General features: G+C 53.6%; 1 protein-coding gene across 3 annotated transcripts in view; it reads left to right on the top strand.

Moving 5' to 3' along the window:
• Positions 1 to 1,372: 1,372 nt before the first annotated feature.
• The window catches only part of CPLX2 (complexin 2), a 71,111-nt gene continuing 54,530 nt past the window's right edge, over positions 1,373 to 17,953 (top strand). Inside the window, exons 1-2 of one of the 3 annotated variants that reach the window (XM_084636355.1) lie at positions 1,374 to 1,635; positions 11,097 to 11,192. The gene's annotated coding sequence lies outside the window, so the exon portion shown is untranslated. Of the gene's footprint in view, positions 1,636 to 2,927; positions 3,010 to 11,096; positions 11,193 to 17,953 lie in introns of those variants that run through there. The other 2 variants (XM_084636356.1, XM_084636358.1) reach the window with 2 other exon arrangements.

Raw genomic sequence — 17,953 nt, 5'->3', positions numbered from 1 at the left:
TTCGAGCTGCACTGAGCTCTGCTTCCCATCTGGGGAAGGAAGAAGAGCTAAATACACCTAGGGACAGATTGTCCAGCAGAAGGGGAACCACATGTTGGAGGTGGTCCTTTGAAATGAAGTGGTCAGTTGTGGGTTAGATTGTTATGTAGAAAGGGTTTGAAGCAGGCAATTAAGGGTAGCGGGCAGTGTGGTGTGTTACAAATGAGCCATAAAACCAGGGTCCCTGTTAAGTCCATGGTGTCCAGCAAAGTTATGAATTCAAGTTGGCAGATCTGCCTTTTGCAGATGTTTGGCAGGTTTCCTTTGAGGACAAGTATTGAAAGATCAGCTAGAGAGTGATCTCTTTGTGAAAAGTGCTCGCCCATGGGCGACAGTGTGATTTTGTCTTTTATCATTTTCTGTTTGAGTTCATTTGAGAGTGTCGTGATTGTCTGGTTTCACCCACATAGCTGTTATTGGGCCATTTGATGCACTGGATGAGGGACACTGTGTTGTGACAGGCACGTGTTGGCCCAGGGATCTTGAAAGGTGTGCTGTGGGGGGTGTTGATCACTGTAGCAGTGGTCCTGGTCTGTGGAGAGCTTGCTTCTGGTGATGAGCTTGGCAAGGTTGGGGGATTGTTTGAAGGCCAGAAGAAGGGGGTTCAGGAAAGATTTTTTTCAGGATGTGATCCCCGTTGGCAACAACACTGCAAACAGTTGTATTGCCAGTCAGTCCCCCTGGAGAGAGGCCCTTTGGCCACAGCTATCAACAGTCAAAAAAGAACTCAACAGCAAATGATAATGGTGAGAGTAATTAACCACTGGAACAACTTCCCCAGGTGCCTGGTAGATTCGTCATCACTGGCCATTTTCAAATGGGGGTGGTATGTTTTGCTAAAAGCTCTACTCTAGGAATTATTTGGGGGTGGGTCTCTGGCCTGTGCTCTGCAGCGGGGTCAGCCCAGATGATCACAACGGTCCCTGCTGGCTTTGAGAGCTAGGAACCTCTTCCCAAGCTTCTTCTCCCAGCTGTTGGGCACAAACGTTCCCTTTCAGAGTCTGGATCAAACTTCCTCCTTGTCTATTGATTAATGTGCCGGTAATAAAGGGGCTTAGCCCTGCGCTCCCAGCTGTTGTGCATCGCACTTTCCCAGCCCCAGCAATGCTCCCCAAACCAGAGCGCCCCACTCTGACTGCGCCAAAGGGGGCTGTGGAGAGAGACCGGCAGGGGAAGGTCCCCGCTCACCTTGTCCGCCCAGGGGGGGAAGTGACACCCCCCCTGGCTGAGGCGGCCCGCCCGTGCTTTGGGGGGGCTGAGCCCCTTCCCCCCTCCCCTTCCCCGTGCGCTCCGCAGGTCCCAGGGAGGGGGCGGGTCTCCAGGCAGCTCCGCGCTCAACCCATCGCGGGCGAAACTTCAGCCAGCCCCGGCGCCGCAGCCCGCCAGCGCCGTGAACCCGCGGCTCCCCCGGCCGCCTCCAGCCGCCTCTGCCTCCCGTCCCGCGCCCGGGGAGCGCTGCCCCGCGGGCCGCCCGTGCCCCGCGGAGGGCGGGCGGCGGCTGTTTGCAGGCGGGGCGCGGGGTGGCTCGGACTCCGGCAGCGCGCACTCCGCCCGGCCCCGCCGGCCGCCAGCGCAGCCTCCCCGCCCGGCGTCCAGGTTCGTACCGCCCTTTGTCCGCCCGCTTCTCCTCCTTCCCGCGGCCCGGCCTCCTGCCCGCCTAGGCCCCGCTCCGCGCCCCGGCCTGCCGCCGCCGCGGGCTTCAGCACCGCGGGCGCGGACAGCTCCCTGCGCCCCGGGCGCGCCCCGCCTCGCCAGCCAGCGGGGCGAGATCCCCGCGGGGCCCGGCCCCGGCCCCGGCCCCCGGCCTCTTTCGCAGCAGCAGCCCCGCAGCGGCGGCGGGAAGGGGCCTGCTCGGTCCGGGTTGGGGCCCGGCTCCCCCGTGCCCCCAGCCCGCAGGGCTCCCCGCGCCGGCTCGGGGCTGCTCTCCGGCTACCCCGGGGCGCAGCAGCCCCCCAGTCAGGGCGCGGATCTCCCTGCCTCCGTTCCCCGCGCCTCTTCACAGCAGGGCGGGTTATTGTGTGTGTGTGTGTGTGTGAGAGCCTTTAATTAGCCCATGGCTCCCGAGCCTGCAGGGCCCTGGAGCTGAAACAATGAATAAAAGGGGCTCCCGCCCACCGCCCTCTTATGTAAGCAAGGTGAAGAATAGCGGCGAGCGGAGGACGAGCTGCGTCCTGGGGGTGGGGGGAGATGATGCGGGATTCCCCCAGGAACCCGCCCTCCACCCCCAGGGCAGCACCGCTGCTTCCTCCCCCTGCAGCCAGGGCTTGCTTACGGGCCTGCTTCCAGCAGGATTGCAGACCCAAGAACAGGGAAAGCAGGGGAAATCTTTGTCCGCTCCATGCAAAGAGGCCTGGGGCACTGCAGAGCCGCGAGGGGATGCTCCCCCCACCCCCCCCAAAAAAAAACCCTCCTGAAACTAGGTGTGGGGCTATGGAGGGATGGCTCCTGCTGCCCGCAATGAAGCCAGGTGTATGCACTGCGAGGTGGAAGGGGCCCAGGCAGGCAATGGGGCTGTCCCATGGCTAAGGAAAGGAAAGTGCAATTCAAATGTCCTATTGCAATTAGAAGGGGTTGCTGGCAAAGGCCATCTGATGAATGGCTCTTGCCAAGCCAAGAACAGGCAGGCCATGATAAGATCGTGGCCCGATAGAAAGCCCATTGGGCTGAATAGACAGACTCCCACTGAAGTCAGTGTGGTTTGCATTAGGCCTTTACACACTGGGGAAGTGCAGCTGGGGGCTCTCTACACACTTCCGGCATTTCTAAAAACCAGGTCCCTCGTGAGCAGAGCAGTCAAAGGGAAGCGAGTCGTCTGTCCCCTGCTCCATCACATGTCTCCCATCACTGCTCGGGTTCTTGGCACAGGCATCTACAGTTCCTTGGCCCAGCCAGTCCGTCCTAAACACCCCGCTGATGGACCTCGCACCTTACAAGACGTCTCCACTGGCCCTGTTCTTAGGCGGTTCCCTGGTATGCAGACTATATTCTCCTTTTCCTTAGTTCACCCCATTTCTCTTAGTGCTATCTCGCTGACCCGCCCGCCCTCCTGTGCCTCCCATGGTATTCCTCTCCCTCCTTATTTAACATCTTATTTAGACACTCATCCTGCCCCTCCACTGTCCGTCTCCTAGCCAAGCTGCAGCTGTTTAGCCCTTTTAAGCTTTTGTACCTCACGAACCAGTCCATCCAAACCCCTAATCATTTCCATTGCATTTCCCCCAGTCCCCTCTGTGAAGTGAGGAGCGGGGTGCACAGTGGGAGCCAAGTCGCAGCATCTGCTCTTAGAAGCAGGTTTTGTGAACACAAAGTGCTTTAGGCAGGTGAGCTGCCCACCTAACGCACGTGAGAAGGCCCATCAGTATTGGTGGGCTGACTTGCGTGAATAAGGCAACCAGGATTTGGCTCTGAGTTTCAGAATGGGTGGCCTGGGGAGGGCACCTGATGCTGGGTTTTTCAGAGCTATCTGCTGGAGCTTAAGACGTAGGGTGCAGGCTGTTAACGCAGGTTAAAAGAAGGAGTTGGGTTGGCGGGGCATCAGCCCATTCCCGCTTGCAGAACAGTGCATGGCTACGAACAGAGATCAGCCCCGTACTGTACACCAGCAGCATCTCAGTGCTAAGCCCTGCTGTAAGATTTGAACTCGTGTGTGTTGAAAGCTTGCTCAGAGTGCTATCCCCGGGGTAGCTGGGCCAGTGCTGGAATCCAGCGGCTCATTTACCTGTGTAGCAGAGGCCGGAGAAAGTTCATTGAAGACAGATTGACACATAACAACATGTTTCAAAGTCAGCCTTGGCTGGGGCTGAGCGTTTGTTTCTTCGATTGCCTTATGGGATAGCATTAGTATTGAAATGATCCCAACTAGTCACAGCTATTAACACCTCCCAGAGGGGGATGAGAAATGCAGTTCACGCCTTAACTACTCCTGGTGTTGATTTGGAGCCCCCGGCAGCCACACTGATCGAGCAGACCCAGTGCTCTTTGTCAAGGATCTCTACACAGGGAAGGAAAAGAAATGACATCACAGTTTCAAATCATGAGAAGCCTCAGCGGAGATCAGGGCTCCCGTGTGGCAGGAATGGTGGGCAGAGTAAGAGACAGTCCAAAGAGCTCCCAGTTTAAACAGACAAAGGCAGGAGACAAATACAGGTGAAGGGACTTGCCCAAGGCATGCAGCAGGTCAGTGGCAGGAGTAGAGGTCAGGTCCTCTGATCCCCAGGCCAGTGCCTAGCCACAAGGCCAGACTGCCTCCAGGGAACTTTTCTGTATTCTACTATTCTGTAGAAAGCAGCAAAACGTTCAGGAGGAACCAACCCCTTCAATTTCTTGTTGCAATGCGTTATTTTGTGTTACCGCCGTGAGCTCCTCAAGCAGGGATTGTGTCTAGCTTGATGTTTGCACAGCGCCTAGCGCATCCAGGTCCTTGTCCTCAGCAGGTCTCCTGGGTGCTACCACGTTATCAATATGAAATAAGAATGAAGGTGACTTGGGATTCTTATCAGCCAGACGGATCACTTAGCTTCCTCCTCTCATTTCATAGTGTATAGACAACACAAACCTTTTTAAGAAGAAAAAAAAAACCCTGAGAACTTCAGGTACAAGCAGGGGTTTAAAGTCAGAGTTATCAGCACAGATGAGAAGTCAGGCAAATGGAATGACTGCTCCCGGAAGTGTCCTTGGGAGAGACGCAGGGAGCTGAAAGGATATTTGTCTTTGCTGCTTCATGTCCCTTTTGTTGGCTTTTTAAAAGTGCCCAGCATTGGCCTACCTCTGTTCCCATTGAACTCAGTGCAGCTGCACTGATATGGTGAGTGCCAGCAGCGGGGCAGCTGTTCAGAGCATCCGCACAGTTTGGAACTTTCATTAGTAATGGAAACTGCCTCTGTGCCACCCACTTTCCTTGATCTATATGTTGCCCGACACCCGAGAGAGGGGAAATCCTAGCCTGACTCCCGGGCACTTCATTGCCTGGGAGTCTCTCAGATGAGACCTTACCCCGTAGCTTTGGTCTGCTGTCTGTGGCCGTTCATGATCCCAGGGCACGTTTTCATATGACTTGCTGCTGGCCAATTGTCTTTGTCCAAAATTTCATCTCCCTGCCATTGCTGCACTGCGAATTTTATGGTCGCTGCTCGGCCCCAGAGGTGGCTGCATTTAAGCGGTGCTGAATGTACAAAGTTTATAAAGTGCTTTGAGATCCCTCCAGACGAAAGGGACTAGAGAAATGTGATAGGTTCGTATAAACGCATGCACCCTATCACAAATGCCTGTGAGAACTGTTTGACCGTCTCTCTGACACTCTCCATTCAGCCCCTTGACATCAAAGCCCGGCTGCAAATGGGGGCAGATTTCAGGCCCCGGATGGGCTGGATATGGGGCGGGCAGATGGTGTGTTTTAATTGGAAGCCATTTCCCCAGAACTTAGCTGATCTGTGACCCTCTTTCCCACACCCGAACGCTCCGGCTGTTGTGGAACTCAAAGCTGCTGCTGCCGCGCTGGGAGAGCTTTGTTCTGCCGCCGGGGGAAGCGTTTTGTGGAGATGATTGGCACGAAAGACCCTGTGCAAAGTTTTCCTGCCTGTGTGGTTCGTGCGCCTCTTTTCCTTGCTCACATCTTCCTGAGCGGCAGTTTTTTAAAAATGCAGAGGTTTTAAAAGACAAACGCGCCCTGCTTTGAAGCGCAGATGCCCTGGGGGCGGGAAGAGGCCGCAGCCAGCAGGTCCCTAGGGACAATGAAAGGAGCCTAGGAGGGAGGTAGCATCTTCTGTATCATGGCTCCATACACAGTAATTTGACCTCCTGCAGATGAAAGTCCAGGGAGCTGCAATGGAGTCTTCTCAGTAACCAAATCCCTGGCTGTGCCTGGCTCGTTAGTGGTGTCTCCTGCCTGTGGGAGTGTAACACCTCTTCCCTGCTCCTTAGTGCTTTTAAAAGTGCGGCCTCCTATCCATTAGCACCATTGCTCCTCTGAAGTAGCTTTTGAGACGTGTTTTCCCTCTGCTCCCTTGGGTCATTTGTTTATCTACAATTTGCTGAATCTCCCTCCGTCCCCTGTTTGGGGAGAAGACTGTTGCTGTATTACAGATGAATATTTCATTTCCCGGGGAACCTGGCTAACCCTGTGGAAACATCGGCCTGGCCCCCCACTCTGGGCATTTGCTGTTTCTCTGCCCTCTTTCGGCTGCTTTGAGTTGCTAAAAGCCAGTGTTTTGCCCTGGGAGATTTCTGCATAGCATTCAGGGAACCAGTTGGTGGGTGATGTCACAGTGCGTTGCTGCGGTAATGGCGGTGATGTTGGTAGGACACAGTGATGATGCGCTTTTGCAACAAAGCGATGAAGGAAGAGAGGAACCAGCTCCGGATTGGTCTTGGAGACCCACAAACTCCTCCCCTTTTCCTTAAAGCTGACTTTCGTCCTGGCTGAAGGTGGCGGATTGCCAGCCCTGGCGACTGAGTCCCGTTGTTTGTCCCCAACCCAGGCAGCACCAGGGCGAGGTTCACCCCCCCCCACCTCCCAGGAATCTACCTTGGCTCAGCCCTGGAAGGGCCTTTTCTGGGGTGAAAGGGGCAACGGGGGACTCCCTCACCCATTCTGTTCTTGGCCTCTTAGCTGCTTCTGCCAGAGAGGGGGCCAGCCACTTCCATCCCGGAGTCCCCATCAGCGCCCCCTCTTCATCCCATTAAGGGCTCCCTTCCTGGCCAAGGCATCCCATGTGAATGGGCTCCCTGCAGTTCTCCCTGTCCGCACTCCCCACCATGAACCCCGACAGGCCACAGCCTCCCTTCTCGTCAGCTGAGTGTGACTCATTTCCATTCCCATCAGCACCTGCTGCCCCTCCCCACCCATCTCCCCATCAGCCAGAGTCCCACCTGGATAACGTAAGATCCTCTCTCAAGGGACTGAGCACCGTATCTGCAGTGCCTACAGCCCTGCCACCCCAGGGAGCCTGTGAAAGCAACAGCCCATAGACACCTTGGGGCTGAAAACCCTGCTCCAGGACCCACTATCCCATTTACGTGAAGACACCTACCACTTTCCTGGTGCTAAAAAGCCCATCAGCACTGGCAGGCGTTTAATGCGGCTCTGTCACCGTGCAGAGCAAAGGCTGCTGTGACGGTGCAGGTCCCCGGGGCCATGCAGTCATGCTGCTCTTACCGCTCGTGGGCTGCTGCTCGGTGCTTGTGCATATTGTCACTCAGCAGAAAAGGGGCCAGCGGCTTCTGGGTCACTTACACTCCAGGGCCGAGTTCCTAGTGATCTAAGGCACCTCCGTTTTGGGGGCCCATGGGGCCTGGCGCACGACAAAGGGGTCTGATCCTCAGAGAGCGCTGAGCATCTGCCCTTGGGAAATCAAGCCCCGCTAAGCAGTTTCACTGGCGATACATGAATGCGTAGGCCGAGGCTCCTCGCTTATCACTGGCTGCAGCAGATGGCCCCTTTGGTGTCTTGAGTCTCTCCATCCCCTCTACCAGGGAGCTGCCCTGCAGAGAGCTTGGCCTTGCTTCTTAGCGTCATGTCATAACAAATGTCACACAGATAGGAGCAGACACAAAATGATTGCCCCAAATACCTGCTCTGATCTGCCGTGGCTGTGCCAGCCGGAGACATTGTCAACCCCCTGATTTAGTCCTTGTGCCAACAGAGCTTCCCCCCGGGCCTAGCCTCCTGCCTGTTGTCATGGAGCCACAAGATCTGTGCTATGCCCCAGCTTTTAAACAGTCCCTTGGAGGAGCCCCAGCTGTGGAGCAGACCCCCAAGGGGTCCCACTCTTCCTTCAGGGTAGGCCTCATGGCCTCACCATCTCAGACTGAGCCGCCTCCTGCTTCACCCCATGAGCTCTGACCCACAAGCCCAAGTGAGACAGGCCCCCAGGCAGAGATTGTTACACTCTTTGGGCACCTCAACAAGTGTCTGTAGTGGCAACAGGCAGCGGCTTCAATACACAGGAGGGTTTATGAGTCAGCTGGAAGGCAGCACTGGAAGTGTAGGTTAGCACAGAGAAATACAGGTGAGGACAGAGTCCAGCTGGCCAAACCAGAGCAACTCGCCAGCCACGCTGCAGGAGACTCTAATGCAGGCTCCGTCCCGTTGTCAGACCAAGGTGAGAGCAGTCGAGCCTCTTCCAAAAGCCCACTCTGATGCCGGTGCCCTGACACCTCCCAGTCTGGCATCCGCTCACCTTCCCTCCTGAGAGGTGGGGAAACCTCCTTCCTCTCGGTCCTTGGTTGCTAGGCGTCAGTGTTCTGCCCCTCGTGGTTTTCGGTGTCTTCTCGGGTTTTCCATTGCTCTGGGTGGGCCTCCGCCAGTGCTGCAATGACCCATTCGGACCTCCCCAGACAATTAGTGACACCCCCACCCCATGTCCCTTGCACTTCCCCACAAGCAAATTCAGGCCAGGTCTACGCTCAAGTTATTGCTCCGGGATGTGAAAAATCCCGACCGCTGAGCCACGGAGCGGTACTGACCTAACCCCCCGGGTGGCCAGCACTGTGTCAGTAGGAGGGCTTCTCCTGTCGCCATAGCAACCGCCTCTCGGGGGGGTGCCTTAGCTACCCGGACAGGAGAGCTCTCTCCTGCCGGCATAGGAGCTTCTTCACCTAGCCACTGCAGTGTTTGCCCCGTGACACACACACAGGATTCATAAAAAGTAGTACCAAAAAATTCCCATTTTGTCGCACCTGTCTCCCACTGCTTGTCACAAACGCCTCTTCTTCTTCGGCTGTCCCTCGATGCGAGGATGGAGTCTGCCAAGGGGGTTCAATGCTGGGTTTTTAAGTGGCTGAGGAGCTCAATTCGTGCCCTGCAGATTTTCCCACAGAAGTGACAGGTGTAATCTTGGAGGAGACATAGTTGATGGCTGGAGCATTGTGCCCTTTCTTTCCTCCTCTGTTGCGTCTCGGTCTCATGAGCACGTCTGTTCTCAAAGTGAGCTGTGGCTTGGGGTCTGGTGCGGGGCCACCATGTTCTGTTCTGCCCCGAGTCCTCCCAGAGTGTTGGGCTGATGCTTCCCTTCGTCAGATGTACTTTCTGTACGTCTTTGAAACTCTTCCGCTGCCCTCCGCGAGCCCTTCTTCCCTGACTTAATGGAGAGAAGAGCACTTGCTTCGGGAGGCATACGTACACAGCGGCCAGCCCAGCGGAGTTGGTGTTTCATGACCTGCGCTTCTGTACTGCTGATGTTGGCTGCAGAGAGAACGCGGATGTTAGTGCGTCGGTCTCCCCAGCTGATCCCGAGAATCCTCCTGAGGCAACGCTGCTGGAACCACTCCAGCCTCTTGAGATGTCCTCCAAAGGTTACCCAGGTCTCACACCCACAGAGAAGGGTGGGCACGACAACTGCCTTGTAAACCAGGATCTTGGTGCCTGTTTGTAGATCCCTATCAGTGAAGACTCGTCTTCCTGTCACAAACACTGAAAAGCCCTAAGGAAATTCACAGACTAAAATCTGCATGAAGTTGGCATTAGAGTTGGAAGGACCCATCAGTGACATACAGGGGGTTGTTTTTATTTTTTAAAAAGCAACAACATTCTTGTTATTTTTTTAAACTAACAAGAATGTTATTATTTCAAAAATGATGTTTAGAAAGCCAGGAAAGTCAGAGTTAATATTAAATGTCAAAGAAACCCAAGCATTTGAGAGTTTGTAAATACATGGTTAAAGCGCCCAAACGGATTTAACTCTGCCCTAGGGAGAACCAGAAATGGGGTGAAACCCAAGGCCATCACGAAAGATTGTTTCTCTTCATCACTGAGAGAAAAGCCAGGCTGCTTTCTGCTCAACCATAGCATGGTTGTGGTGGCTTTTTACCAATCCCTGCTCAGCCATGTCGCCTCCTGACAGCCATCCTTCCTTACACATCAGTCAGGTCCCCGGTGCCACCAGTTAGACAATTGTAATTGGACACAGAACTAGTAATAACAGCAAATGCAATTCTCCTAGGTCCAGGCCATTAAATTAGAGAATTTAACCAGAGAAGAGCAAAGTCTGTGCAGTGATCCAGCATCATTCCTAGTGCTCGCCATGGGGGATATTTGGGCCAGGGCAGGGAGATCCCCAGTTGCAATGGGAGACAGTGGGACTTACAGCCAGGCAGCTTACCTAGCTTGAAACTGGTGAAGCAAACCCAGTGCCGAGCTCCCAGTGCTGGGCACCCTTCATAGAGTCTGGAAACGCTCTAAGAGCTGGGGGGGTGCCCCTTCTCAGTGCCCCGCCCACAAGCTGTGCAATGCTGCAGCTCTTGTAACATGCAGGGCATGGCTCGGTCCCGGAGAAAGCGGAGGGTGAGCAGAGGTGAGGTTGGCAGCGGTGCCATCCCTGCAAGAGCAGCCACCCTGCCACGGTGAGGATGCGCTGCCCCTTCTTCAAGGCCTCGGAGAAAGCCCTTGGTCCAGAACTCACCCGGTCTTCCAAGGAGTCTGAAAGGGAGCAATGCGGGGCGGGGCGGCCACTGTTACTGCCGGGGCCGAGCGGGGAGGGCAGCCATCTGAACACAGCCGCTCCAGACTTCAAAGGCTCTGCTTCCTTCGGAATGGAATCTGAACTCCAGCGTTCTCCACTTCCTGCTATTTTGTAGACCTGCCGGGCTCTAGGCTTTAACTCCGGCTTAGCAGAGTGCTCTGGGCTGGGGACTTTCCCTCAGAGAGAGGGAGAGAGAGTGGGGTGGGGGCGGGGGCTCCTGGCAGTAGATCCCTAACATAGGGAAAGCCAAGTTCCCATCTCTAGGAAGGCACGGATATGGACCTAGGAGAAGGAGGGGGCTCAACATAAACTGGGGTGGGGTCCACCAAAAGTCGGGGCCCTGTGCCTGGTAGGGTGGCTGAGGCAGAGAGGCTGGAGGGGGGCGGCTTTGGGAAATAACGAGATGCCATCCTGAGGGAGACAGCACGAATTGGGAGCCACATGTGCTCTGCAGCCTGCTGCTGTACCTAGGGCCGCTTTGCACACAGTGTGAATTACATTCTTGCCGTGGTGTGGGGCTGACGGATCCGTCCCAGAGATGGAGGGTCGGGAGAAGCTGCTCAGCTCCCCTACTCTGGCCTCCTCTTCTCTCCTCTCTAGGGCACAGGCTGCCCCTGACATGCTCTGCCCCAGCGAGGAGCCATCGTGTTAGTGCCCCGAAGACAAACGGACGCCTGGCTGGAGAGACACGGAAAGGTAGGCACGGCAGCTGCCCCAGTCCCCTGTGTGCTCCCCTGCACCACATGCAACTCTCCGGCCTGTCGCTGGCAACTTGCTCGCGCTCCCTCGGGCTCGGGGGAACCAGCCAGCTCCTGAGCCATCCTTCTCCCTGCAAACATTGTTCCCAGTAATGAACCAACAAGCACAAATGCCAGGAAGCGAGGTGCAGTCGTCTGCCAGGGCGAGCGCAGTGCCCCAGGGGCTGGCGGGAACCGCAGAGCTCAGCAAGAAAACAACAAAGCAGGCGTCCCGGCCAAAATCAGTGCTCGGCCTCTGGGCCCCTAGGAATCCTGGGCTTCCTTCTCCTCTCCTGGTGATGGAACCTCACCCCAGAATTAGAGTGTTTTCTATTCGCGCAGCACGAGGGCTGGTCAGAAAGGGGGGGGTTCCCCTGGACATTTTTGACTGTTTATTGAAAACCCCCAAACTGAAATATTTGGGGCCCAAAACTGCTGAAAACCAAAAACGAAACAAAACTAAAGGGGGGAAGGGCAGTTTTCTGACATAGTCAGTGATTTTCAAGGGAAGTGAAACTGAGAGCTGCAGAGGAAGGTCTAAGAACCCACCCCAGCAGAGGGGGATAACCTGCCCTCATTCAGGTCTCCAAGAGTTGAAGAATGACACCCCCTGAAGCAGGTGATCTAATCACCCTACCAGGATGCTTGTTGTCCTGCATTGTGATACCCATAGAAACGGCCAGTCCCTTTTGGGATCTTGTTAAGTTCTTGGCCTCCAGTGAGCTCGGCATTTACCTGCCTGCCTTCCCCTTCCCTTGTACGTGGGTCTCCCTTTCTCCATCTAGGTATGGTACTGTGCCCATCATTGTAGTATCTGACCATCCCTCCCATGGTCCTGCTACTGCCTTTGCAAACTGTGCCATTCCTCCCACACCATTCTGCTCCCGCGGCCCCCATGTACCTGGTATTTAGCAGGCGCCATTCCCCGAGTATCTGAGAGCACAACCCTTTGTGTATTTCTCCTGGCACCCCCCAAGGGTCCGGCCTTGCTATCATCCCCATTTCCACAGAAGTCGAGAAAGACTAAGGGCTGGATGTTTGGTTCCTAACGTCAGCTTAGGCTCCTAACTTCCACTGATTCCCATAGCAGTTAGGCTCCGGGCCGCAAGCTAGCACGCTGAGCATTGGGCCAGCCTTCCTTGCCGTGCAGCTGGCAGCCTGGGGCCAGTCCTCCTGGCAGACTTGCCATGCCTTGTCATGTGGCGGAAGCCATCCTGAGGGGGCTCTGTGCTACCTGCACTGCCCGTGGGGGAAAACACTGGCAGGACATGGCTTCTGGTGGCATCAAAACCAAAGTGTGTCCCAACCCAAAGCTCAGCTCCCAGCGTTCAGCTCAGACGGTCACTCAGATTCAGGGACAGTTCTCTGACAGAGCAGGGGGGTTGGCCCGGGATAAGACAAGAAGGGCCTGGCAGTGACCATTCCTGGCTCTGCTGGCAATTTGCCATATGATCCCCAGCAAGTCACTGCCCGTCTTTCTGCACCTCCATTTCGTCACCTGTAAAACAGGGACAATTGCAGCAGCCCCGCGAGGTTCCCCCAAGGCTGAGGCGGAAGCTGGCCAGGGCATGTGGCGGCCCCATTACCATTTGGGTGCCCACTGGCAACGAAAATAGAGCAGAAACCGTGCATCCGCCTCCCAGCAGGACAGTCTCCGCCTGAGTTATGAGTAGTGTTTGCAAAGTGAGCGAGGTCAACCGGGCACTTTATCCCCATCCATACCCGAGGAGCCTTCTGGATTGTTGCTTTCCCACAGATCTCAAAGCCTTGCTGTTGATGTCGGTGGGTGTTTGAAGCATCTCAGAGCTGTTCTGGGGACCGGAGGGGTAGGACGGGGGGTGGGAGAGGAGCTCTGCAGTGCAAGGTCTCCAGAGAAACCCTTTGTCTGATGCAGAGCGATAACTAAGTGGCTCCTGGTATTCTGCTCACAGCTCCTTCTCTGACTCCCCTGCAAGGCTTTGTGCATGTGAGCGCCTGCCATAAATATTGATGGGCTGGCCGAGGGGTAAGTGTGCATTTATATACCACATTAGGTAGGTAAATGCCATAAGAACCTGCTGTGTGGGTAGAATCATAGAATCATAGAATATCAGGGTTGGAAGGGACCTCAGGAGGTCATCTAGTCCAACCCCCTGCTCAAAGCAGGACCAATCCCCAATTAATAGGAGGTAGAATCTCCTTCCTTAGAAGTTTTTAAGGTCAGGCTTGACAAAGCCCTGGCTGGGATGATTTAATTGGGGTAAGGCCAGGAGAAGCCATGGCATTGGTGCTAGCATCGGGGCTGAAAGTGTTATGGCTCTTTAATGGAAAAGGGAATTTATACCGTGGGGGGAGGAATAAGGAAAGAACCTAGAAGAAATCTGCAAAGTCAGAAACCCTTTAAGAGAATCATCCGTATCTGCAGCAATTCCAGATACACAGCCTGAGCTTAGCAGGGACTTTCAGAGATAAATATCTGCTCAGAGAACCCACTTCCTGTGCAGCAAAGCCCAGGCAGGAAAAACACAGAGGGGCTGCAGTATATCTGTTTAATAATGCATGGCACAGACAGGCAAGGCACATGCTGCTCTGTAAAAACCATGAGGACGAGAAGTCTCCCCTCCAATAGAGTCCAGCCTGCATGCAGATATTCCCAGGGCAGTGCACGGCCATGCATATCACAGGACAATCTAGGTGTGTGTGCCAGTCAAACCCAGGTAACTTCCTAGGGTCGGCACCAACATGGCTGATTCCCCTGGAGCAGTGTGCAGAGGTCCCTGGTGACACTCGCCTTTACCCCGCAAGGAAGGAGTTTGCAAAAGGGTGATGCCAGGCAGGCAGAAATCTCTCATTTCTATGGTGTGGGGACAGCCCAGAGCATATGCGGCAAATCTGAGGGAATCAATTACACAGCAATTACAGGTGACACAGTAATGGCAGGGTTTGCTTCACTGAGCACCATGGAACCTGCCCGTGGGTTTCAAGGAGAAAAAGTATTAGTAATAGGGAGTATTAATGAGAATAACGATTCCTAATTCCGCACGTGCATGACAGCAGCAGTCGGGGACTCCAGTCAGGGTCAGAGCTGTACGGTGCTGGGTTCTGGGCAAAGGCAAATAGAGACACGGGCTCTGCCCCACTGAGCTTACAGTCTAAGGATAACACCAGTACCTTCCACCTGGGGTCAGTGACACTATTGCGGTAGTGCCCAGCAGCCCCAGTCAGGGAGCAGGGTCCCTCGGCGCCAGGCACTGCACATCCACAGACCCAGGAGCCCCTACCTCAAAGAGCTTCCACCTAAGGATCAAAGGTCGATCTAGCGGATTGGAGGAGCGGAAGGGAATAGCGGGACAATGAGCAGCAGCAGGCACAGTGCACCAGCTGCCAAGCCACTGACTTTGGTTTGCAGGCATCACAACAGAGGAGCGTGTGATAGGGCTGCCAACCCTCCAGGATTGGCCTGGAGGCTCAATTAAAGATTATATCATGTGACGAAATCTCCAGGAATACATCCAATCAAAATTGGCAACCCTAGTGTGTGATTGCCCATGGCCGGGTATTATTGTATACATGGGGAATCAAAGGCATAGAGGTCATGTGACTCATGCCAGGTAGCAGGCTTGTGAGGGACAGCTGGGAATAGAACCCAGGAGTCCTGACTTCCACTTCTCTGTTCTAATGGCATCATGGGACAAAACCTAGATCTAAAAAGCAAATGAGTGTTTGTGTCTGATCAGCCTTTCAGGGCCTCACTGCAGATAGATGGTGTCGCTGGTGACCCCAGCCACTGAGTATCCCAGGGGGCAAAGCAGCTTCCTCCTGGCTGCTATCAGTGTTGCAACCTGAGAAATCGTATTCAGGGGAGCAGAACTGAGTGGCCCTGAGAAGGGGAGTGAAATATGGACCCCTCCAGTGACTGTAAATCTACACCCCATGCCTGGGATTCCCTGGAGATGTTTGGTGCTTCCTGCTTCCAGTCGGGCTGTGAATCCCCGAGGGCAGGCCCAGGTACATCAGACCTTCTGACGATCCTGACATCACACAGTGAAGGGAGGAAACCTGCCCCCAAACATTGCACGGATTCAGACTCCAGGCCAGAAGGGAGCAGCCTGAGCATCTAGCCCTACCTCCTGCATAGCTCAGGCCGGAGACCCTGCCCCAGGGGTGCCGAACCCTCTGCTTTAGCATCAGTTCAGAAAATGGGCCAGCAGCAGCAGGGTGGCAAGGTTCTCCCAAAAGAAAGGACCTGCACGCCAATTTTGGCTGCTGCAGGATTGTCCGAATCGCCCAGGTTTACAGACAGACTCTGGAGCTGAAGAAGTATGTCGTGTATTCACTGCTTCAGTGAGCGATCAGTTCCCTGAAACAGGGCCCAGCACAGGGTTAAACGCAAGTGCACCCCCTCGTTCAGGTGCTGCCTTAACTACATTGTTACAAAGCGATTCATTATTTATCTTGTCTAAACACTTTCCTGGCTAGCACTGAGATTCGTTTGCTAACCCAGTTGTTTACCTGATTGGACGGTTGACCAGGTTGTTCACCTGATCAGGTCGCTGGCTCAGCTTTTCACCTGGCTGTTCGCTTGCCTTGCCAGACAAATCAGGCATCTTTTCACGTGTCCCAACACCTGAAACACTGTACACAGTCGACAGCCCAGGGTGGCCGAGTCTGACTAATGGCCTCTGCGGGTGTCTGACATGCCCAGCACTGTGTGCAAACAAAACTCGGCTCTGGCTCCGGCTGGGGTGTCACTCCACAAAATCTCTATTAGAGTCAATTACGTTGCTGCTGCTGCCAGGTCTCTGTCTCTCGCTGACAAATCACCGGCTCAGATTGGAACAGAGCAGCTGGGTGATTCTTTATGACCCCTGTCATAAATATAAAGGGAAGGCTAACCAGCTTGCCCTGCCTCTCTGGCGGTCTGGGACTGCTCGTATCGATCAGCATAAGAAGCAAGACTTTCTGCTGAGTCCATTTCCTTATCCCATAAACACTGTTTTATTTCCTCCTTGGACATATTCAGGAATTGCTCCTGAGCTATCAAATCACACATTCCGTCAAAGCTAGTGACGCCCCTTCCTTGGGCCCATTTATCTAACAGATCCCTTATCTGGTTTAGATAAGCCACATTACTTAGTCCAGGCCCTCTCCTAAGGGTTCGAAATTTTACTCTGTACGTTTCAGATGTAATTTGAAATTGCTTTAAAACCAAATCCTTGAACTTATTATAGTCAGAAGCCTCATCAATAGGCATCTTATTGAATATGTCCAGAGCTCTTCCAGTTAATTTTGCGACCAATGTGGTCATCTTGTGAGCTTCAGGAATTTTATGGAGAGTGCACAGTCTCTCAAAGGTGAGAAAATATTCAGCAATATCACTGGATTCATCATACTGTGGACATAGTCGCTCCCATTTGTGGATTGTTGGGGAAGGATTGTTAGGGTTATCCAGTAGATTCCGCTCAGCCCTTGCCTTCTCCAACTCCAGTTCATGCTTCCTCTCTCTTTCCCTCTCCTCCATTTCTTTTTCCCTTGCCTCCATTTCTTTTTCCTTTGCCTCCATAGCTCTCCTGTGAGCAGCCTCTTGGTGTTTTTCTGCCTCTTTCGCTGCCTCCATAGCTCTCCTGTGGGCAGCCTCTTGGTTTTTTTCTGTCTCCAGTTCTCTCCTGTGGGCAGCCTCTTTGGCTGTTTCTGCCTTGGGCTCTGTCATGTTTGCCTCTCTGTTTTTAACTAACTTTACACCCGAGAGTTAGAAATAAAAACAAACAAACAAACAAAAAACTTGGCTTGTCAAATATATATACATATATAGAGAGAGGTTGTGCTGTAACCGGATACCGATGTTCTCAGATCGTGACTGTCAGCCTACAGAAAAATTAAACCTTAAAAAAAACCCTAACACCTTTGTCTCCAGGCAAATAGACAGAAAACCCCTCGAGTTGCTCTTAGGTCAAAACAACTTCAGGTCTGTGAAGACTTGTGAATTTCCCTGTAGGAGGTTAACTACCCTGCCTTTAGGTAGAGAAAACTCCGGCTCACAAAAGACAATTCCCTTTTGTCTCTGCTCTGGCCCCCAAGCAGAGACAAAAAACCTCTAACTGCTTTCAGCTTAAAACCTGCTTTCCAGCAGCCCAAAGGAAAAAAAAATATTTCCTTTTAAAATAATCTGTGCTTCTGGTTCAAAAAATCTCAAATTGAGCTCAAAATGATTTCAAGTTAATCCCACCGCTCTGCCACCATGTCAAGGTTCCTTCCCCACTCTGAACATAGATGAGGTTTTTTGCAGGAGTGGGTGGGTGAGCTTCTGTGGCCTGCGTTGTGCAGGAGGTCAGACTAGATGATCATAATGGTCCCTTCTGACCTTAGTATCTATGAATCTATGAAACTCTAGAGTACAGAGGTGGGGACCTGCATGAAAAACCCCCTAAGCTTATTTTTACCAGCTTAGGTTAAAACTTCCCCAAGGTACAAACTATTTTACCTTTTGCCCTTGGACTTTATTGCTGCCACCATCAAACGTCTAACAAACAGGGAAAGAGCCCGCTTGGAAACGTCTTTCCCCCCAAAATCCTCCCAAACCCTACACCTCCTTTCCTGGGAAAGGCTTGATAAAAATCCTCACGAATTTGCATAGGTGAACACAGACCCAAACCCTTGGATCTTAAGAACAATGAAAAAGCAATCAGGTTCTTAAAAGAAGAATTTTAATTGAAGAAAAAGTAAAAGAATCACCTCTGTAAA

Source organism: Lepidochelys olivacea (assembly GCF_965140295.1).
Source record: "Lepidochelys olivacea isolate rLepOli2 genome assembly, chromosome: 8".
Taxonomy (NCBI): domain Eukaryota; kingdom Metazoa; phylum Chordata; order Testudines; family Cheloniidae; genus Lepidochelys; species Lepidochelys olivacea.
This window is presented reverse-complemented; position numbering and strand designations above follow the sequence as displayed.